The following is a 23,147-nucleotide window of genomic DNA, read 5'->3' as shown; positions in this document are numbered from 1 at the left end:
ACTGGCTACACCCACAGGGTTCGGCCGACGAGCGGCCCCGTTAACCACACACGCAATGGGGGGGTCGGACAGGCGGCTGTGGCCGGCTCCGATCCGCGATCTCCACAGCCTAAAGGCAGCGGCACAACAGCAGCGCAAGGAGCCAGGGAGGACCGGGGACCACAGTACAGAAAGCCGGTAGGTTCTTCTTCTGCAATGGGCTTGCCCAGGTGGCTTATCTGGTGACTTATCCCCTCTAGGGAGAGGGCAGGACAGCAAGGCAAGAGTCTTGTTCTGAAAGTGTCTGACTTCGGACACCCTCACATCAGTTCTCCACCAACGTTGTCCTGTCTGTTCTACCCAGGTCAGTCACACTCAGCTCCTGGGTTAAAGTAACTGATTAACAATGTCCTTGCTGGGCCAGGTCAGAAAGGGAGGGACAGCATCCGGAGTGGGGGTCAGCGACCCCGAAAGGCAATCAGCTCCCCTCTCAGTGCTCAAACCTCCTCGCCCCACAGCCTTTACTCCAACCAAGTCAGTCTCCTTTTTACATTCTAAAATGGCTGCCTAACATTCCGCCTTATATAGGCTGTCCCTAGAGAGTCCAGAGAGGTCCAGAAGGTTCTGGAAGCCCTCAGAATGTCCTATGGCCTTAGGTCCTGAGGTGGCAGTTATGGCAGTTACTAGCCACCATTTTGTGTGACTAAGCTTGCTCTCAAAAAAAGGAGGGATTTCTAAGCCTAAGAGGAACCATGGGGTCAAGGAGTACCTAACCCCCAGGTCAACACCTTAAAAATTCCAGTGGACATCAAAAATAAAAAGATCGAGGAGCAAAAAGGGGACAAAAATAAATAAATAAATAGGAGAGACCACCCAAAGGGCTGACAGGTCTAACAGACACATTTTAGGAAAAAGCTGACCAAGAATTTATAGTAGAATGAAAATTGTGTGTAAAAACTGTTAGCAGTGCATACTCCTAAGCCATGCCGTGAGTATAGGGCCCAGTGTCTTTAAAGAAAGAAGTCCTAGTTTTCTCCAAACATGCGTATTCCATGTCTGTGTTCATGTAGCTGTGCTTCACAGACTGCATTTGTAGTTTCCACACCTTATTTGTGGAAGACAACTGGAAATGTAGAAAAGTATGAAGAAAGGATTTTTGGAATGTATGTTGTTAAGCCAGGCAATGAGGTGAGCAGTTCAGATGAATCTGGTGGAGCAAGTGTGCCATCTATATCCATTAAGTTGTGAATACAACAACGGCTGTGATGCAGACTTTGTAGAGCATATGATGACATTGCATGAGGCCGAGAGCTGGGGAATCCTTTTGGAAAATGCTTTGTGATTTAGAGTTCTTGGCAGAATGTTAAAATCAATGATTTAATTGTAAGGGATGGCTTGAAACCGGGGGGTTGAAGCTTTAGTTTGGGAAGCTCCTGCATGAAGAGGCTCCTGTCTGAGGATTAGAGGCAATGAGCCATTTGAAATATGCAGAAACACTGCCTGAATAAGGGCAGAGGATACAAGTGAAAGAGTAACTAGTAGAGACAGTTGTTTTGAAATGTTTAAAATGGATGAATGATTATTAAATTTTGTATATTGCACTAATATAACTAAGGTTGTCTGAGATGCTTGTGTATATGATGAGTTCTCAGAAAGAGCTATGGAGGATATTATCCTCAGATTCCAATTTCCTAAAGCCATAAGCCTCACATATATCAACCTTTTGTGCATTGTTGAAGCTGCACAGACATTTTTCTTGTCCTCCTATTTCAGGTGGACCTTAGATCCTGCACCTCATTCCATGTTAAAGCAAATCATGGTCCTGTGCACTGTAATTCCTGTACCTGCCGTTGATTGGTACCACTGCTCCGCAGATAGAAACTAATATTTCAAATGGAATGGTGCACCAGGAAATGTTTCAGATTCAAATGATCTTCCAGACGACGAGTCTCAAAGTTGCAAATGTATTTCTTATTGTCTTCTTATATGACCGTAGTATAAATTTATGACATATAATTACACAAGTCGCTCAGCCACGAGCACATGAGGATTGTTCTTTATTGAAAAATTTTGGAAGTTTATTTGAGCCCAAAGTTTACTATTGACTTCGAGCAATAATTAAGAGCCCTGAGGAAGTTCAAGAATTTCGTTTTTTTTAACGAAACTCTTTGGCTGAACAACTTGTGTATTTATATGTCAAGAAATTATACTACGATCATATAAGAAGAAAATAAGAAATACATTTGCTCTATTGAAACAAATCGTCTGGAATGTTATTTGAAATAGAACATTTTCCTAGTGCACCATTCCATTTGAAATATACATATTTCCATATTGAAGCTTAGAAAGGTCCACAGTCCTAAACATGCCTCCCATCTGAAGGGAAATGTACTTAATATACAGTAGAAAACATTAATTTTTAACAGCAAATTTAGCTGAACATGCACAAAAGGGTGTGGTTGAGGAATACTCTCTTTTTGCTGGTTCTACCCTAACGTGCAAAAGAGGAAAGTTTTAAAGAGGACATTTGTTTGGTTAATTGACCTCTTATCACAGCTAGGATAACAGTATCTTTCCCTAAATTGAATTGAGGTTTGGTTCATCGAGGTTTTCACTGTAAGCAATGCAACAAGCGTGTCAAAAGTGCTTTGTTACTGTTTAAATGTATTAGAATTTGAGTGTCTGTTTAAGAGTGATATATCAGTTTATGGAGATATTAAATCGATAGCTGGGTATCGTGCAAACCCTGTGGCACCCTGCAGGATAAGGCCAAAAAATAAGTGAATAATTTACATAGCCTATCTTTCTGGCATTGCTTATTCAAAAATAAAGAAATCTAGATCAGGAGATCCTCTAATGTCTGAAGTACACCTAAGACGATTTATAAAAAAAAAACCTTTACCCGCTTTGTTGAAAGGTGCTTAGAGGTTCATCAGAACTGAGAACCCTAGGATCCTGCATCAATGGACTATAGAGTCGTCCACTTCTGCTAGGGAATCTTGCTTCCATATCTTTCTCAAAAACATGATGGCTTCAGGTTGAGGAGAGGATGCAAGTCACAATGGCGTAATTGACCTTACCCACCCTCTCCAGGATATTTTAAAATAATGGATGCCTGGCAGTGGTCATCGACTGATCGATCAAAATAGATTTAGTTGCCCTTTTTTAGGATGGTGAGATAGTAGCCTGTGTAAGTGAACAGAGCCCCAAATCTCAAATCAGTGACAGAGTAACAAATAATAGAAGTGATAATTCAGTGAAAACACTGGGATCTGGTACAAATGCATTAAATGGATTAGGATTTCTGCTTCAGGTAAAGGGGCAGTACAAAAGTCACAAGGCAGAAGTCCGTATGGAACACAGACATAGCACAGAACTAACTAGAAAGAAGACCTCCCATCTAGTGATCAAAGAGTGATAGGCCAATAAGGTATAGCAACATATTCTTAATTTACATCCTTAATTTTAATTTTTTTCCACAAGTTGTCCATTGTGTAGAAAATTCCTTAGAAAGGACAGAGAGTGAGGAATACACATCTGAGTATAGATGAATGGTAACAGATCTGTATGGCTGTTTGGAAGATTCCAGAGCTGAGTCCGGTGTATTGCGCCACAAACTTCTCTTAGTGGTATTAACCAGCATAGGGATAATGTCTTTGTAAATGTTAAGATCATTTTGGCAGTAAGTCTCTTTCTCCACTTTCTGCGAAGATGTTGGCTTCTTTGTTTTAAATTTAGTAGCTCTGAGGAAGACACAGCTTTCACAATTAATTTTTATTTGTGTATCTGAGTTTGGGGAACATGGGCGCAAAGGCGTTAGAGCCGGTGGCCATATAGTTCTCTACTGGTTCCTGCAATAAGTAAACCTGGTTGAGTTACTGGATGGGTTCTTTTTAGTAATCTGTTTGTGCTTATGTTTTTGCAGGTAACTGGAAGTGTAGGCTCCCTAGGTACCAATACTGGAGTAAGAAATCTGCAGGAATATCTTTGGTGATCGACCACCTTAGTGGACAGAATTCTGTATAGGAATCCAGGATATTCCTGGTAAGTACAAGATCTATAGTGTGGCCTCAGGTACGTGTGAAATAGAAGATCAGAGGTTCCCTAGGATTAATTTGGTGTATTCTTTTGAACACAATTTAAATAACCCCCATGTTAATTTTCAAGAGGTAGTATTACGTGAGTGTACCTCTTCTAATAAGAGTGCTGCTCGATACATTGTTTTAGTTTTCATATGAACAGTGGACCCCAGAGCACAATTTTAAAAGTATCAATGAAATGTATTTGCATGCTCTTTTTCTATTTATATTTAAATCAATTGGTAAAATGCAGATCGTGCAGTGCTCTGAACTGTAAACAATTAGAACATCCAACAGGATGCTAAACTAAATGTCTTAAATGCTTCATGAGTTGATAGGTGAGCGAAAACTTGACTTGGTCCTCGAAAGCTATTTATTACCAACTTCCAGAAAAAAGTTAAGTCTATAAGAGTTGCCGTTTCCACCCAAGATGTAGGATTTTGAAGACCCAATTTGGTGGACAGCTGGACATTGACCTTTGACGAATGTTTGACAAGAAGGTCAGCCCGCCCAGACACATTAGGTGCCTGGATGAGGACACGATGAAGAAACATGCTACTAAGAAAACTAGTGGGTTAGAGTTGTTTTAAGATTTAGGATGGATGCTCATCTAGATTAAGGCCAATAGAGAACTAACCAAGACCACTGCTTCTCTTTTTTGGATGTAACTGTAACTACTGCTTAGCCCGGTGAAAGTGGTGCAAATACATATGTCTTCTCACTTCCTTGATTTTTGTTGATGAGTTTCAACCCATCAGGAATGTCACAAAGGGTTTCATCTGTACAATAGATTACCATCTGGCTCTACCGTATGTGGAAAAATTAAAGGTCACCATTAGATGTCCTAGTCTAAGTTGCTCTACCTGCGTCACGGAACTGTGAAAAAGGTGGTGGCATTGATTACTCAGTCATTTGCAACTATGGCCTAATTATGATGTTGGTGAGTTCGGATCCACCGACATCTGCTCCTGCGGTCTGCCCACCACATTATGATTGGCGGGCAGAGGGATCGGATCGTCTGCGGCGCTTCCAATGGGCTGCTAGTCCGTCTGTGCGTCGGAATACCTGCATAATCCCTTAATGATGGCAGTTCCGCCATCAGGATTATGATGTCAGTTTCCAGCAGCCATTCCATGTTAACCTTTCCGACATGGAAAGACTGTCAGAAAGCGACATGGGGGGCCCTAGCAGGGCCCCTTTCCTCCCTGTCCCCCTGCATTGGGGCCTGGGGGGCACCTTTTTGGCTCCCCTCAACATTGCTGCACCGTGTGGCAGGCACCACGTGGTGCTTGCCACACAGTGCAGGTATGTTTACAAACCTCCATTCTACACTTGAAGCTTGTGCTGGGGGCCTATTCCACACTTGATGCTTGTGCTGCGGGCCTATTCCACCTGTCGCACAAGCTTCTATTGTTGAATGGATGCTTCCAACCGACCGCATCCAAATTGGGATGTCAGAACCGCCGACCAATGGTTGGACGGTTCCTTTCGCACAAGCCTGACAATTTAATAAGCCCTATGTGTTATATTGGGTAGTGACTGAGATCTATCAACCCTTGCCCTAAAAAAGCTGTGTCCTGGTTTCTCCATTTAATGAGGAAGCTGGTGAAATGTCTCACTGTAAACAATACAATGTAGAGTATTCGTTTTGAAATTATAAGCCATTTATGATTACAAAACTAAGGGCCAGATGATAGGTAATCACATATTACCGATTCCTAAATACCGAAATTTACCGATTTGGTTTTTAGGAATCGGTAAATGTGATGTAGGTAATGATTCGATAAATGTTACCGAATCGGTAATATTCGGTATGTACCGAATCGGTATTTCCCATTCATTCCTATTGGCCTGGAGGCCCATAGGAATGAATGGGAATTACCGATTCGGTAAATACTAAATCGGTAATAGGGGGAAGACTTACAAGGGTGACAGGGTGTCACATTGACACCCTGTTGCACCCCTGAATAGTGCATGGATGAACATGTGGCAGACATACATGCCCTAAGGGCATGTATGTCTGCCACATGGCACTTTTAAAAAAGCACAAAATTGCTTTTTTAAAGGTTTTTGATATTTACCACCAACTTGTAGTTGGTGGTAAATAACGAATCCTTAAATGTAAAATGCACTCACTTGAGTGCTCCCTACATTAAGGATTCGGTAATTTACCGAATCAGTATTTAAATACCGTTCGGTAAATTACCGAATCCTTAAACCTGCCTCCTACATCTCAAACCCTAAATACAGGTCGGTAACGGCCGAATTCGGTAATTTCAGGCGTTACCGACCAATATTGGGCTACCTACATCTGGCCCTTAATTCTTGAAATGACCAAAGATGTGCTCGCCAACATTAGTTGAAATATTAAAGTTTAAAAGGTCCAACGGCTGATGCTGATTCACCTGTCCGTGACCAAACACCTAAAAAGAGTATCCGAATTTCAGACAGCATCGTACATGCCACAACGTAGAGAAGCACTATAATGGGAACCAGGGAAGTGGCTTGTGGAAAAATGTGGACCGAGTAAGGGCTGAGGCTAGAAGTGAAAGAGTACCAGAAAGAGACATTTGTTCTGAATTGCCTGAAATAAATAAATGATTATGACATTTATATACAGCACTAATATAACTGAGGTTGTCTTTGCATGCTTGTCTGCATGATGGGTTCCTAGAGAGAGCAATTCAGGACCTTATCCTCGAAGTCCAGTTTCATAAGGCCATAAGTGTGGATACTGTAATTTGTCCGACTCTCAAGAATGGACAGATAAAGTTGCCATTCGGTGGATGCCATCTTTGGTATATACCGACCTGGCTTCTGCGCTTGTATATGGGAATCTATAGTCGGTCTGATCTTTAGCTAGAAACGTTATGCTCGATTCTGCTTATATTGACTGTTCATGTAGACCAATTTAATACAGATACCCTTTCAAGTGGAGAAATTTGTATGCCTATTTGCTCACTGGAGATTAAGTCATACCCTTCTTTTCTTTAAGTACAAGTATTATTTAGTTGGTGTGGTGCTTTTAAAATTGTGTTCTTTAAATAGTAGCAATTAAAACATATCCCCTTGTGCATGATCATATATGGGTCACATCTGAAGATATCAAATTATAATATTTGAACTGCAAATAAACAGTTATTGTTGTTGCTGTATCTTAATCACATATACGTCTCAAAAATTATAATATACAGTTGAGCCACAATAGTGTAAATACAATGTGAACCGCCATGTGAATACATCAAGCATGCAAAAGTGACCCACTCTTTAAAAAGCCATCACTGGATCCAGACGACCCTGGCAACTATCGTCCCATATCTCAGCTCCCTTTTATGGCAAAATTGGTAGAGGCACATGTCAATTCCATCTTGTCTAAACACATTGACATGCATAAATCTTTGACCCTTCCCAACATGGGTTTCGCCCCCGCCATAGCACCGAATCAGCTCTCCTTGCTGTTACGGAATCCATCCGAAGCCGGTTGGATGCAGGAGACTCGGCGGCATTGGTCCTATTGGATCTTAGTGCCGCGTTTGATACGGTGTCACATGCAATCCTTCTTGAACGCCTTTGGACGATCGGAATCAGGGATGCTGCCCTGGAATGGATTTGTTCCTTCCTGGATGGGCGATCGTTTCAAGTGTCAGTACCTCCTTTTCACTCTCAGGAACATGCTTTATCTCAGGGGGTGCCGCAGGGCTCTATCCTGAGCCCGCTTCTATTCAATCTCTATGTGGGACCTCTGGCGGAGGTGGCCATAGGTAGGGGCTTATCCCTGGTGTCGTACGCCGATGACACTCAGTTGGTGATCTCCTTCTCCAAAAACTGCCGGGCTAATCTGGAAAGCTTTAAAGAAGACCTGTCTGCCTGACCATCTAAAATCCGCTCCGTTACGGAAGAAGATGGTAAAGAACCTAGGAGTTTGATTCGATACTGGTCTTAGCTTCGAGAAACAGACAAGGGCCATTGCTGCAGTCGGTTTTTGGGCTTTTGAGAGGTCTGAGACCTTTGCTTGGTTTCTTCCCTCCTGGAGTGCGTCAAACCATCCTGCAAGCCTCCATTCTTGCAAGGCTTGATTACGGCAATGCGTTATATCTGGGCGCCAACAGAGCGAGTATTAAACGCCTCCAGAGGGTCCAGAATGCGGCAGCACGGATGCTAGTAGCGCTTCCTAGATCACAATCGGTGACTCATGTGCTCCTTAAGTTGCACTGGTTGCCCATTGAAGCTCGCATTGACTTTAAGGTGCTGTGCTTCGCGTATAAAATCTTGATGCACCAAACCCCGATTGGTCTATTGGGTCTATTGAAGACCTATTTTCCCGGGCGCGCTTTGAGATCCGCCAATTGCAGACTGGCTGCTGTCCCTCGAGTGAGGAAAGCTAGGGCGGCGGGCTGCTCGTTTGGCTTTTTGGCGGCCAAACTTTGGAACTCCCTCCCAGCTAACTTCCGGGGCATATCCAATCTTCTGACGTTCCGGAAGTCAGTAAAGACATGGTTGTTCCCCACCATCTAACAAAGGTCGCCTGTTGTATTCCCCTGGGCTCCTCTGGTCTCTGGTTGCGCTGGGACGCCTCGTCGCTGAGGCAGCCATGCGCATTATAAATCCTGTATAAATAAATAAATCAAAAATACTGAAAGAGAAAAGAAAAATGAGGCAAGTTGTTAGCCACAAGTTGAAAAAAAAACTGTCTAATAAGAAGATTATTCATGGAATAATGAATAGCAAAGGATCACCGATATACCACCCCACAGAAAAAAACCAGGGCATTCTTTCATTATAATTCAGATTGATTTAAGAGCCCTGCATGTTCAACATCGAACACCGGCCTGTTCTTTCAAGATTTATGTTTGCCTAAAATGTTGGAAAACGATCAGTATTTTCTTAGTCGGGCCATAAGGTGAAAAGGTTATAAAAATCTCCAAATTTGGAAAAAATCACTTGGGATAGGCAGATATTCAACTGACCTTTCAAACCTTTTACGTTAGAGAGATTTCCACTTTTCTGCAGATTATGCACTCTGTACATTAACAGAAAACAATGGGCCAGATGTACGAAGCCGTTAGACGGTTGCAAAGCCTGTGATTTGCTCATTCACAGGGTTTGGAACCGCTAAATGGTTTTTTAAATTGTACTAAACCCATTTTGCAATTCGGTAACAGATTATCAAATCACAAAGGGCCATATGTATCAAGCTAATTAGCATTCGCAAAGGCCGAAATTCGCAGAATTTCGGCCTTTGCGAATGCTAATTTGCTAAATGGTATGTATGTAACATTTTTGCTGCAAAATAAGGAATCGCAAAATTTGCTATTCCTTATTTTGCGTTTGCACTTAAGGAATCGCACATTTTGCAATTCCTTAAATGCAATGTATCAAAGAAAAAATACTTCAAAAATGCCCATAAGGGTTCGCAAATTACCACCAACTTTTAGTTGGTGGTAAGTTGCGAAATTAAAAAAAAAAAGCAATTTTCAAAAAAACCAAAGGTGCCATATGACGCCATATGTGCGCCATATGCCCCCACATGTCATTTTCAGGGGTGCAGCAGGGTGTTCTTGAGACACCCCTGCACCCTTGAAAATATTCCTAATTTGCGATTAGCAAATTGCTAATCGCAAATTTCCCCTTCATTCCTTTGGGCCTCCTGGCCCATAGAAATGAATGGGTAATTTGCGATTAGCAATTTGCTAATCGCAAATTAGGAATGTGAAGGAATCGCTAAAAAGAAGCGATTTTTTTTACATACATACCGTTTTGCGAATTCTAAATAGCGATTCCTTAAAAATCGCTATTTAGAATTCGCAAAACGGAACTATGATACACATGGCCCAAAATGGTTGTAGAAAGGCCTAATGTATCGCAATTTGGAAGAGATGTGCGTAATTTGTTGCCGCTTTTTGTGAATCCAGTGTTAGGACATCTGACCCAGTGTCCTTACACAATGAAAAATGCATCCATCCTTCTGATTCGTAATGAAGGTAAAGATGCTCTAGTTGATGCTAAAAGCAGCCGTCATGTTCAGAGAGTGACAATACAAACAAACCAATCTGATCCTCTGTTTCTTTGGCTTCTGGATCCATCAACACATTCAATAACATTGATATATTTGTCACTACTGTATTTTGGGGTAAGGACCAAAAGTGAATGTATGATTTCCTTAAAAGTATGCACAGCTAAAACATATTATATTGCTGTTTCTATTCCATTTATTTTACAAAACCTACAGCACCATCAGGACTTCTGGGGTGCCAATCCAGGCACTAATTTACAAAGTGGTGTTAGTGCGGCCTAATCAGATTTGCTGCTTTAGGAGAGAGCCCATCATAATTGTTTCAATAGGTGGTAACCTATCAGTCCGATTCAGCCTACTATACACAGATAATTATTGTTTTATATCAACTGAACAGTTTTAGGGCTCTCTGGCAGGGCAAATAATTGATATAGTTAGGCCCGATTTGGGGTGCTTACAGAGATACTGGGAAATAACCGTTACTGGTGTTTACCAATGCTTTCTCACGGTCTTACCTGTAGTGGCCCTACAATTCGAGCAACATGTACCCCTCTTCAGCACTTGACTCTCCAAGGTATATGTGGGTGAGCTGTCCAGTGCTTACCCAGAGAGGTGATATGGGTTAGATGCACATAAAGGAACACTGCAGACAGTAACCCAGCATTAATTACATTGACCACATATTTGATATCAATAAAAGATAAGTAGTTTACTCTTACAATAACAATACTGTCCTTAATCATAATGGATTAAAGGAAAAAGGCTACTTCACAACGGTATCACTACACTAATGTGACCTTCTTTCTTGTGGATCCGTAGCATATAAATGGAGAATTATCGAGTCATGCTTCGCATACATTAGGAGGGGATTAGGCTCTCTCCACTCCCCTCCACCCACCCCCAAAGTTGGTGACAATTAGGTCAGTATCTGGTTTCAATGTGCAGAAAGTTCTGTCTGCCGTTTGCCCTGTTGAGTCTTTACTCCTTTCTTTCTTTCTTTCTTTCTCTCTTTCTTTCTCTCGTTCTCTTTCTTTCTTTTTCTTTCTTTCTTTCTTTCTTTCTCTTTCCTTCTTTCTCTCGTTCCTTCTTTCTTTCTCTCGTTCCTTCTTTCTTTCTCTCTTTCCATATAGAACAAACATGACAATGAAGTGAATTAATGAAAAAGAAACAAGGATAACAGAAAAGAGCAACGTAGTTACATTCAACAGCATTGCAGTTTGTCAGGGCCCCCTATACCCATGACACGAAGGGGAAGTCGTACAGGACATGCCAACTTTTCTTGATGCAGTTGAGTATTATAGTTTTACCATTGAGAGCAGTTAGTCAAATCAGTACGCCATGTCAATACCGCATTTAGCCACAATATCCATTCTCCCACATCCCTTCCTAGTGTTGTCTACAATAACTTTTGAATGGTTCCCAAATGTCCTTGGATCTATTACAATCCGGTATGAGCATATTATATGTTGCGATAAGTGATGCACTAGATCGCATCTTCCACTCAGTCTATCGCTCTAGAGTACAATCCTCTCCACCAACCCAAGGCCACTCACCTTTTCTCTAAGAGGAGCATTATGGCTGCAAGGTTGCAAATCGACGTAGACAGGTCAGACACATATCCCAATAATATAACTAGTGATGAGCAACTCACCTCACAAACTAGCATTTTCCCAAGTTCTGCAGTCATAGCTTCTAATAATAAGAGATGACAGGGCAATGAAAGCTAAGTGCATGAATCCCGCATATGGGGAGCCTATCATTGACATAAGTGATCTTTGTCTGGGTTTATCCTATGCCACAGATATGGGGTCAGGTAGGTTCTATGAAAAAAAGTGTAATGTATTAGCTAGTGCCTGTAGTTGAAGATAACCAGAGCAGTCTGACCAATTCTCACCCACATCAAGCGCCCATTTCTCCATAGCTGATATTCACACAACTGCCCTATGATCCTCAAACATCCTGTAAGTTTTTTCAACCGTCCTCTAGTTCCTTTCTACCGAATGATACATTTAAGTGGGAGTATTTCGTCCAGTTCTACCGGGAAGGAGTGATACCTAGCTTTAGCAGCACTACGCAACCTGAACCTGTTCAGCCTTTTCCACTGAGCAGTAACAGCTATACCCAAAACATTGGCACACAAAGGAAGGGACAGGCTTCACATTAGCCAGTTTTCTTGCTTCTGCCTGTAGTACCTCTGTGTGAGCAAAATTCAGGACATGCCGGGGAACATCCTTGTATTTCAAATCCACTGCTGTTTCTTGTCCTTTCACACCTACACACCTAATGATTTCTCTAACCATACAAAAGGCTTGGTCTAAGTCAGACTGCTGCAATTCACGTAGCTCCTCTGGAAGGTGACTTCCATTATCTATTTTATACACTATACAGCCACAATTAAATCAAAATAGATACCGCAGTGTCCAGAGACTAACATGGCATATATATTTCTTGCATACTTGTACCTTACACTGAAGGTATTCATGCATCCAAACACCCACATTGCACTCATGAACACGGGCATGTAGCATAGGACCCAGTTGTACTGGACTAAACAGTGAGTTTGTATGCTGAGACCAGTAGGCTTCTCACCTCTCTGAGTACCAGAAAAAGTCTTGTCCTACAACTAACTGGTTATGCTGCCACAAATATCAGTACCTTACATTTGGAGGGGACAGTAGTTCTGCTCTGTATGTAAAGCACGCTTGGTATGTTCCTTTGGACAACACAACCCTCTTCTGGGTCACACCATTTTATAGTTTCTAGCTACAGAGGGTCCTATTATACATGGATGATTGTCAGTGTGCCTAAACCAAAACAAAAATGCAAAATTGGACAGAACTCACTTGTGTGTTAACTTAGGGCAGAGACTCTGCCTGCAAATCATGCAGAGGACATTAGATTCCTCGAGAATACCAGGTTGCTGTGAGAAGAGGTTTCTGACCTTCTTAAACCCCTGTAAATGTTTTGGTTTTTAACCACTGGCTTTTGGACCTCTGCTGTGAGTGTGGCTCACTAATTGGGTTTTACTTATGGTAAGCTTCTGGTAAAATGGGTTGAGTGATAACGCCCAGAGTACACCTTTTCAAGTAAGGCCCACTGCTGCACAGCCGGACCAAGAGACTATGTGCTGGTTACACATGAACCCGTATGTATGCACAGACATGTGCATGGATGTAGATCGAGCGCGGTAGGCTACTGTCTGCAGTAGCCTGGTATCTATAGACCGATACCCTGTTGAAGATGGGAAATTTAATACATTGTTATGGCCTGTGCAGGCCTTTTAATTAAGTTGGGAAATCAAAAAACAATATCTCCATTTCTTTTTAACTAGAGTGTGAATCTGTTGTGCTCAGTGGTTGCTTTACTTTATTCACACTTTAGATGGGACCGGCACAAAATATGAATTTTGAATTGGCTCAACATAGACAGATGATTTAAGGCCCTTTCCCTTTGTTAAAAAAGTTTTGGAGCAAAAATATAATATTAATTTGCCCCTATTTGCGCTCCTTCTCGTACTTTTGTAATATTTCCATATGCCAGCCCCTAATGAGTTTTGATTTTTGAACTAACCTTCTGGGCTAAGTTAATTATTCTGCTGGCCAGCAGGTTGACCAATGCCTCCTGAGACAAAAGGCCTGCTTGGAGGGGCTAAACCTTCTCCTACTATATAGAGGAAGAGGGTGTGGGTGAAATCTGCATAGGCTTGTTATCGTGATACTTCACTACACAATCTAGGCATTCTCTTTACAGAGGGACAATGGGCAGCAGGCAGACATCTGGCACCAGGGGCTTACTTTGAAGCCTTGGAGGAAAGGGTCCAGCTTTTTAGTGACAGTCAGGGGTGGGGCCAAGTCCCAAGTGAAAGTTCTTGCAAACAAAAACGTGATTTTGTCATTGTGGAAAATCTCAGGTTTCTGTGTAAGGACAGGGTATACTAGCCTGTGGGATGCTCCAAAAGCTGTCTGTTAGTGGGTGGGTGGATGATTGATATGAAGTCTTTGGGTGGGAAGGGATGCCCACTTTTTTTAGTACCTTTCCACTTCCACCTTAAAACCCATGGACGAGGAAGAAACTCCGAGGAAAAAGAGCAAATTTAGAGGAAAAAGAAAGGACAACCCAGTCAGGACGAACTCCTGTCTGGAGTGGAGGGACAGCCTGGGCTTGTACTTCAAGGGACTCTATTGACTCCACAACAAACCCAGTAGAGCTAAACTCCCACTCCCTCTGGGGGGTCAGTAACAGGTGGACGTGCTAAGGACCCTAGTGGAGAGAGTTTCTGTTTAATATCAGTGACAGGTTCTGAGTGAAGATGCCCTAGGTGTTACCCCACAATATTGCAAGATATATGGGAGCCCTGATAGTGGTCAGGGGACCTGGGGCAAGCAGGATGTGTGATCTCGGATGAGAGCTTTGGGGTGCTGCTGCTTGGAGACCCCAGTCCGAAGACTCCACTGAGGAGCTGAAGGGTCAAGAGTACAGATCGCTGAGGTCTCCTGCATGACAGTGGCCCATTAAATGTAATGGGGTTACCCTGTGTCCCTCAGAACCTGGGTACACAGTTATGAACTATAAACAGTTCTGTCTGGGTAAAGGAATTGTAAATAATGTTATTCATTAAACATTAAATACTGGAAGGGCCTATAAGTGTACCCATTCAACTTCTGGGAAACTTCTCCTGACTCAAATAACACCAATCTTTGAAGAAAATAATATCTTAAATCCACTGACATAACACAAACACGCAGGATAACAGCAGACAAGAAAGGTGCTGCTACTGGTCACATTCTAAATTTAAAAACAAATTAAGCCACAATTGGGCCAAGAAGACTACAATTGAAAGAGGATAATTAGTTCACTTTATTTATTTGCTTGTTTAGGCAATCGCTCGTGGTACATTTGCAGAAATTAAACATTTGAGAAGAGAACATCGGCAGGAACAACTTTTTGTGGCACATGGTTTGCAAGTACATGTACGTGTAAGTTCTTTGGGTAGAGGCTTTAGAAATTTTGTAGGTTTTAGTACCCCATCAATATCTTCCCAACCAAATTCACACTGATCTTCTCTACATATGCATGAGCCAAAACATTAACACATCTTTTGATCAAGTAGAAAGCTCTTTTATTGTGTCCACACATCATTTGTTTGCGTAGCACGCACAGAATATGACATCGGTGGAAGGCCACTTAGCAGGACTGATCTCCTGAACTACCTGTACCGAAGATCATTAAATGTGTGACAGTCAGAACTCATTTTCCACACATGCAGAAGATCTTTTTCTTCGTCTTTAAAGTCACTTTTTTTTTTTTGTCTCAGCAAAGCCTTTTATAAACTTCACTGGTTCAGCAGTAAAAGCTCCAAGCTTTATTCCAGGTTTGTTCATAGCATCATCTCCAATAAGAATTTGTTCCTTGATAAGGAAACATTTCGAACAGTCCACTCAACATGTGGCACAACACGAAGGTTAGCTTCGTCCGATTTGCTACTAATTTCTTAAATAAAATCGCCTGTACCTTTTGAATATATCTCTGCAGGCACCAGCTCCTCATTGACAATCATTTCACTTGCAATAATTAGAAATTCAGTGTTCACTGAAGCATCAGCAATGTTTTGGCGAGTTAACATCTCCATGTTCATCTTCGATGTTGATGACCAGAATTTATCAAGTTGCACAATTATAGGTATCGAATTTTAAATGCAGGCGAGGTCAATTGTTCCACTTGTAGAAATTTGTCTGAATCTCTCCCATTCTTTGTCCGATGGTTCAAGATAACTGTCAAAGACAATGTGTAGTTCTTGCAAGGTGCACACTGACTTTGATATCTGTAGAACAACCTGAACGACCTCTCTGAAGTATTGCATGGATGAAATCTTGACCATTAGCAATTGTGACATATAGTCCATAAAACAGCAGTTTTCAGTGAGGACACCTTTTTGAATTGAAATACTTCAGGTGAAAGTTTTTTTTCGAGCTCTTGTGCGAGTTTGTGCTTTATTGGTTTGGTTGCAGCATGTCCATCAGATAATGCACTTGTTGGAAAGAAGATCATGCGACAGAATGTCCATGATAAATTCCCCCTTTCTTTTGCCACATCAAGCACTCTGTGCTGTCAAAAGTTTTGTAACCTGTTTTGTAGTGGCCGATTGGATGAAACTCTTGCTATGGCTTATAAGGTGTGGAAGTTTAGCTTTAGTGATTGACAAACAGCTTTCTCTCTTTCAATACAAATCTCTCCTGCTTCAGTTGTGCGTATAGTTTCGATCCATGTTCCAGGACATCCAGTAGACGTGTGTTTACATCATTATCTACATATTGTTTGTTCACGAAGTTGTGTAGTTGCACAGGCTCAGTCATTTCAAAGGGGTTTCCTTGCTGCTGCATGAAATGAAGAAGGCTGTCATCATATTTATTTAAAAGTTCCCCTCTCTTTCTCACATGTTCATGATGTGGAACTGTTTAACGATAGTCCATTAATTTTGAATTTGTCATCTCTCTAAAAACATTGCAAATAGAAAGGAATTAATGGTAAACTAGCTGCCATTGAGCAACATATTCGCTTTTACTTGTCTGACCAACAATTCCCATGGAGCTTTTATGTTATCTCTGGATTGTCTTTTCCAGTTTCATATCTGGAGCCACAGCATTGATCTTCTCTCTCTGTTTTTTATCACAAAATGTCTTTGGATGAATTTTCTATAGAGGTATGGGTTTCCACAGTATAGCTCCTTCACTCTTTCCAAATACCAGGACCCATATCTCAGGTAGTTTATGCAATCGAATTTGTGAAACGCAGTAATCAGTGACTTCACAGTCTTCAAGTGCAGCTCCCAATCACCTTCCTGATCAGCATGTACCAACTTTTTCGCTATCATGTGTAAAACTTTTCCCCAGTACTTGCAAAATCCTTAATTTTCTTCACATTTCTTTGATAAACTCTCCATATTTAGTTGTCAGGTTTTCTGATTTTGAACTAAGTGTGTTGAACATTGCCTGTCTTTGCATTATGTCTTTTGAATGAAGGGCTCCCTGTGCCTTATTAACTTGTGAAATAAGATATGCAAAACCTAATTTGTCATTCTTGTTCCAGAAAGTATTCCAACGCAGCGTTTCTATAGCCTCCGATATAAGCATACCTTGTAACTAACGAATATAATGAGTTCTGCTCAATACTGACTGGACAGATTTGCTTCCAAAGATTTCAGCCTCAATAAGTGCATCATCTATGCCACATCCACTGAGATAACTTCCTGCACACCACAACACAACACAACGTTTGTCATGTGGAAAACGCCCATCATTGGATACTGGTCATCAAATTCTACTGGATTGCTCATAAAATTTCAGCTACAATAGGGAAAACACCATAGCAGAAAATTGGCAGGATATGCTGATCTTCAAGCTGAGAAAGCACGTTTTTGAATTTTTTTTAGAGCGGTCTATACTGTTGCGTTGTTTGTGACTGGAGATGGTATTACTGGTAAAAACCCAACCTTCTTTGGCGGGACGGTATTCCTGCAGATCAGAGCATGAATTCCAGCCCACTGAGGAACTGACTTTTCTTCATCCTTCAGTCTGCGCCAAATAAGTGATTTGGTAAATCTGGTTAAATCAGCTTTGCTGACCACAGCATCAGGATGAAGAAGATTAATGTCTCAGCCACTTTGAAACATTCTGGTAGACTGGGATGTGTTGATGGCTTGTATTGATTTTGCACACATTGGCAAGGCAATTGGGTTATAAGTGTGCAGCTTAGTCTGTTTATGCCTACAGCTGACACAACTTATTTACCAGCAGCTACTTCACTGAAACAGTCTTGAAAAAGCACCATGGCAGTATCACGTGTGCTGGATGTTCCAGATAAAGAAGAGCTGTTTTCAAAATCAAAATGATCAAGTGTAGCAGCCGTCCTATGTCATAACTTGTTGGTACACCAATTCCTATTCAATGCAGTGATTAGCTCTCTACTTTTGCACTTGTCATAGATTTTGTGGCTGACAACATGTATAGAGGAGTTTTCTTTTAGCCATGACATAATTAAAAGCATGATTTGGAAAAGACAGGACATTGCACAGCATAGTCCTGTCACTACATGGTATTGTCTTCCACTTCTTCGCTTGTACCTTCAAAACCATCATCAGTGTTGTTTGCTTCTGCTCCGAACTCAAGAACTTTAGTTTGTAACAGTTTTGCTTTGCTGGTATTAAACAATCATGTAAAAAATGTTAAGACAACATCAGGCATTCTTGTTGACTCCCATGATCTGTGGAGATCGGGGGGAGCACAAAATCGGTCATTAAGTTCAAAATCTAAATCTTTCACGACGTTTCTTAAAATGGTTCCTGCTGATTTTACTACATCCTGTGATCTTATTTTGGCTGAAAGAATGTCAGAAGTCAGATCAGCTGAGAACACCTCCCGGACCAGGTGCGTAGGGTAGGTCAAAAGGAACTACGCTTGGATACTAAACTCCAGCAAATATAGGAGCTACGCCCGATGTATTGACCACCGGGTACTGTTGATGCCTGGACACTTTACTAACTTAGGCAGATCCAGGCTACCACAGGTATTTCACCTTGAATAAGATACCCTGTCTTCTTTTGTAATAACTGAGTTACCAAGAGATTTTTTAGTGTGGATAGTTTTTCATCCTTTCCGTTCCTGAAGAATCACGAGTAAATACTGAATACGCGAGAAACATGTTGACCTCTGATGAATAAGACACGGACAATATACCTCAAGACATTACTCTCGGACGAGTGCTGTGCTCACTGTTTTTAATTAGGACAGGAGACCCCCAGAATAAAATTATTCCATATCAGGTACTCCCAGTCCTACCTTTTAAAATCATGGTTGCACATCTACACGCTTCTGGCCCCATACCCACACTTCACCATACGGCTGTTGGATAAAAGATCTCCGACAACGTGTGCCCATTTCGAAGGTGAGCCCGTTTGGTATTGCACCGCCGACCCAACGTGGAGCAGCCCATATGATGAAGCATGACACCTGAAAGGGTGTGTGAGGGCATTGAAATCCAACAAATGGATTTCCAACTATAGACCCCAGGGTGGCTTAGCTGGACTCAGCCTTTCCTTGACACTGCATTTTACCACTTGAGGAACAGCAGAACAACACTTTTTAACAGCAGAAGGGGCTCTTTCTTTTTGTTAGTCTGATAACAATTAATTCTGTCATTGTACTCACCAGAAAATGTGGAATTTCATTATTATGGATCAGTACAGTTCCATCAATATTAACCATTGTTTCTCTGATCTCACGGATTGCGAACCCGTAGCCAACACTCAAGAGTGGCTTTAAAACTTCATTTTTCTTGCTTTTTCAAGTGCAAACTTAACTGAAGGCTGGCAGTTATGTTGCTGCTGGGAGCTCAATGTATGTTCATATTTTCGAATGTATGCTTGCATGCAATTCGGGTGGGCATACAAATCTGCTGCATATGCATTCACCTTGTTGTTTAGATCAGCTGCTCGGCTGAAAACCTCATCTTGGAAGAATCTAGCTGCACATAAAAACATGTTTGCCCTTTGGGACTCACCTACTCTATACTTTGTTCTTTTGTCAGTCCCTTTGGCCCTTGTTCTGCCTAAACCACAGATGACACATTGAAGATCCTTTGCTTTCTGATCAGCTGCTGGAAGTGGATCTTCTATGTTGATGGGCATTTGTTTTGGTGTCGTCCCTTTCTCAGAAGACTGAGATTCTTTTTGTGATTCACTGATTTCTGCTATTTTTTGACAATTTTTTCCCAGGCTTTTTCCGTTGTATACGACTTGTAGCACCTGTTGTTACAATGATCAAATATCTGACCCTCTTCATCCATCAGTTTCAATCTTTTGTGAACTTAGTCTTGCCGTATTTCTGCAGCATGTCAAGCTCTTTTCTGTCCAGCCGCAGTTGATGTTAGTTTTTCTTTCGGATTAGTTTGGCATATAAATATTTATATTTGCTGACGGAGTCCTCAGATTTTGCTGTTACCTTCACTTCTGTCAGGAGGTAAAGATCCTCTGCTACCACCTGCTTCGCTCATGTTTACGAATTTGAATCAACGGAAAACCTGAAGTAAAAAACAATATTACAAATAAATTACCAATATGATGGCTAAAACACATCATTATAGAGCTGCTATTTTGGAAAATGGTGGAAGTGCTGCTCTGAGAAGTTCATTCTGACTCTATAGGACTACTTGACCCCCAAAACCTATGTTTTGACACCAAAATGAAGTATAAAGGTCTCATGGTTCCTGAAATATTACATCATCACTGCAACACATTTGCCATTTTAAAAAATGTCGTCCAGAAAAAATTCGGCTGGGATAAGCAATATCTACCCAAACTAAATTACTTCTCTAATGATACAAAAACAAAAATCTCTGGACAACAACTTTTTTGAATGAGGTATATCAAGGGGCCAGGACTAAGAGCTCTGCTTTTTTAAGAACTCCTAGAGCTGGGACTTTAGTCAAGAGGATCTGACTTGATCTACTGTCACACAACTCTGAGCGCGGTTCTGCTTTGTTTGTTTCTTTCACAAGGAGATTTTATTTTAGTTATTTTTTTCTGCACCATTTGTCAAGGAGCCAGCCGCTTGTTAGACTTGTAATCAACTCATCTGGTTGTCAGGAATTCTTAGATTTGCTTTTAACCTAATTTTATTGATGGATTTTCTTTTTTAACCTCTTCTGTGCTCATGACTAGTTCAGCTCTTCATGAGTCACGGTGCCGCTGTGCTCATGATGAGCTGAGCTAGTCATGACACGTGCGGCGCTCACGCGTGGGGCTAATTCCCCCGCTTTGCTGAGCGTTCTATTGGTCATGACAAGCTGAGCTCGTCATGAGCACAGCACCACCGTGCTGCATGACAAGCTGAACTCGTCACGAGCACCGCGGTGCTGCACGCGCCCCTCCTTCCCCCAGCACAGCGGGGAAATTAGCACCACGGGGAAGGGGTTAAGTGGCCTTGGCAATGTTTGTCAAAATGATTACTCTATACCAAATTTAACGCTTGGGGTTGAATTGTCAGCATCCTTCAGAAACCAATAAAGTATAAAAAAATAACAGCGCCATATACATTGCAGGCTCCTTCACAAAATGAGTACATTTATTTTTTAATTGTATGCATTTTATTTCTGTGCCTCATCGTTCGCTGCACCGTCTGCACTATCACACTGCACAATTTTTCAAATGATTGCCACCGTCGTTATGGATGTTTTCTGGTGAATTATCGATTACTGGTCAATCTGCCACTTTAGCATGTATGTACATGATAAAATGGGAATGAATTTGCACACACTGGTTTTCATAGCATTAATTGCTTATATTAGTATTGTTTTTACGGGGTAATTCTCAATGCTTTTGAAAAGTGTGTTACATGTTCTCCATGTGAAACACAGTGCCCTTTTTCAGAGTGTAAAGGGTGAATGAACGTGGCTTGTTATGCCCTGTGGTTGCTTTGCAACCTTTGTAAGTGTAGAAGAAAGATTCAAACTTTAAAGTGTCTAAATGTTGGAAACCTTGTGTGTTTTGACAGTTTATTTCTTTATATGAGAGAAGGGTGGTATGATCTTGAAAGGGTTTCAACATTAAATTCCGATATGTTCAAGAGTTTATACTTTGTATTTGATTGATAGGGTTTCACCCTGGCAACGCCAGTATACCCGACTTTATATTTATGCAGCCATGTTTATCCTGTCGACCATATTAAAAACCACTGAAGAGTACATAAATATGCTTTATAACGCAGCAAAACGTTGGGTGACACTTCCTCTATTGACTGTGTTAGCAAGTTCCAGTTGTCCACAATTAAAAACAAAGACATAAGTCCTTAGGCTGTGCAAAGTGCACAGGTCCTTTCGCTTTTCTCATTTAGGCCACTCTGATGTTAATGGATTGTAATACTATGGGGAAGTGTACCCTGGCGCTTAAGCTGTCCCGCCTCTCACGTGAGAAATTTGGTATAAGACTAGGGCACTAGAGAGATCCTCACTACAGAGTTAGGTAAGACAACTGTTAGTGGGAGAGAAATTAAGAAAACAGAATTGTTCATTTTAGAAAGCAACGTGACAGTCACCAGGGGAATGGTCCACTTCCTACAGATATTTCCACTTCCTACAGATACTCTGCTACAACCCTTACTTGAAGAGGTCAGCTTTCCCACTATTACCAGTTCAATTACTAGCTTGAAAATTAAAGATTGTATCTTGCTATTGTTTTATATTTCAGTAGCCAAGATTTTAAGAAACGGACCCAGAGTCTCCTCTACATCCCGGTTGCAGAAACCTAAATTTCTTGACTGCATTAGCCAGTATTCAGTTTAAGATCCTAAATTTGAATGGGGATGGCCCCCTACTTAGGGAACTGGCATAGATCGCTCCTTAATGCAAGAGCTGTCAGAAATTATGTCTGTAAGACCCAGACCCCCACCCCATGAGTGAGGCTGTTGTGTCCTCAAGGAGGCTACATACTTTCTATTGTAAGATTATTTTCGCTCTGAGTCTCGCACGAATGGGGTTGTACCTGAACCCGAGGGAGTGGCAGGTGCATTAGTACTTGGCTTTTGAAAGGGCGAAAGAGCTTGGATACCCCAATAAGACAACCTTCATAAGAAAACTTAATACTCTAAATGAATGGGATGGCAAAGGAAGGTACATTGGGAGCTATGTCTTCGAGGGTAGCTGCAGACACTGCCATCCAGGCTCTGTTGAAGCGAAATAGCGCGGTAGAATCCTTCACTGCTTCCTAGCAAGATGCTAATAATTTGTTTGCAAGTATATATAGCACCTCACCACCTCTAATTCCAATGTAGAGGATAGCGTGGAGTGACATGAGTTCTTTTAATTTGTAAGCCAGTTCCCTACAGTCTCTCATCAGACTGCCTTTGAGGAGTATGTGTGACAAGGAAAAAGGAGAGGAAACAGTACTTTTGGCAATGGTTGATGGACCCAGCATGAGCTGATTTCCCTTTGGGTGACCAGGAGGTTACAAGCTTTGTACCTGAATAGAAGGTTATTGTTTTTTGTGGCGGGTGTTCCAAAGAACTGCTGATTATTATATTTTCTCC

The 23,147-nt window shown here is 41.5% G+C and overlaps 1 protein-coding gene and 1 long non-coding RNA gene across 3 annotated transcripts in view; one reads left to right on the top strand and one right to left on the bottom strand.

The window, feature by feature from the left end:
- The window catches only part of TANK (TRAF family member associated NFKB activator), a 386,559-nt gene that overhangs the window by 123,986 nt on the left and 239,426 nt on the right, over nucleotides 1-23,147 (top strand). For both annotated transcript variants that reach the window (XM_078681664.1, XM_078681665.1), the window contains exon 2: nucleotides 3,905-4,023. The gene's annotated coding sequence lies outside the window, so the exon portion shown is untranslated. The remainder of the gene's footprint in view (nucleotides 1-3,904; nucleotides 4,024-23,147) is intronic.
- The window catches only part of LOC144823291 (uncharacterized), a 41,326-nt gene continuing 29,283 nt past the window's right edge, over nucleotides 11,105-23,147 (bottom strand). The window contains exon 3 of the long non-coding RNA XR_013608761.1: nucleotides 11,105-11,189. This is a non-coding gene — a long non-coding RNA (uncharacterized LOC144823291). The remainder of the gene's footprint in view (nucleotides 11,190-23,147) is intronic.

The sequence above is a fragment of the Lissotriton helveticus genome, chromosome 3_1 (genome assembly GCF_964261635.1).
Source record: "Lissotriton helveticus chromosome 3_1, aLisHel1.1, whole genome shotgun sequence".
In the NCBI taxonomy this organism is placed as follows: domain Eukaryota; kingdom Metazoa; phylum Chordata; class Amphibia; order Caudata; family Salamandridae; genus Lissotriton; species Lissotriton helveticus.
This window is presented reverse-complemented; position numbering and strand designations above follow the sequence as displayed.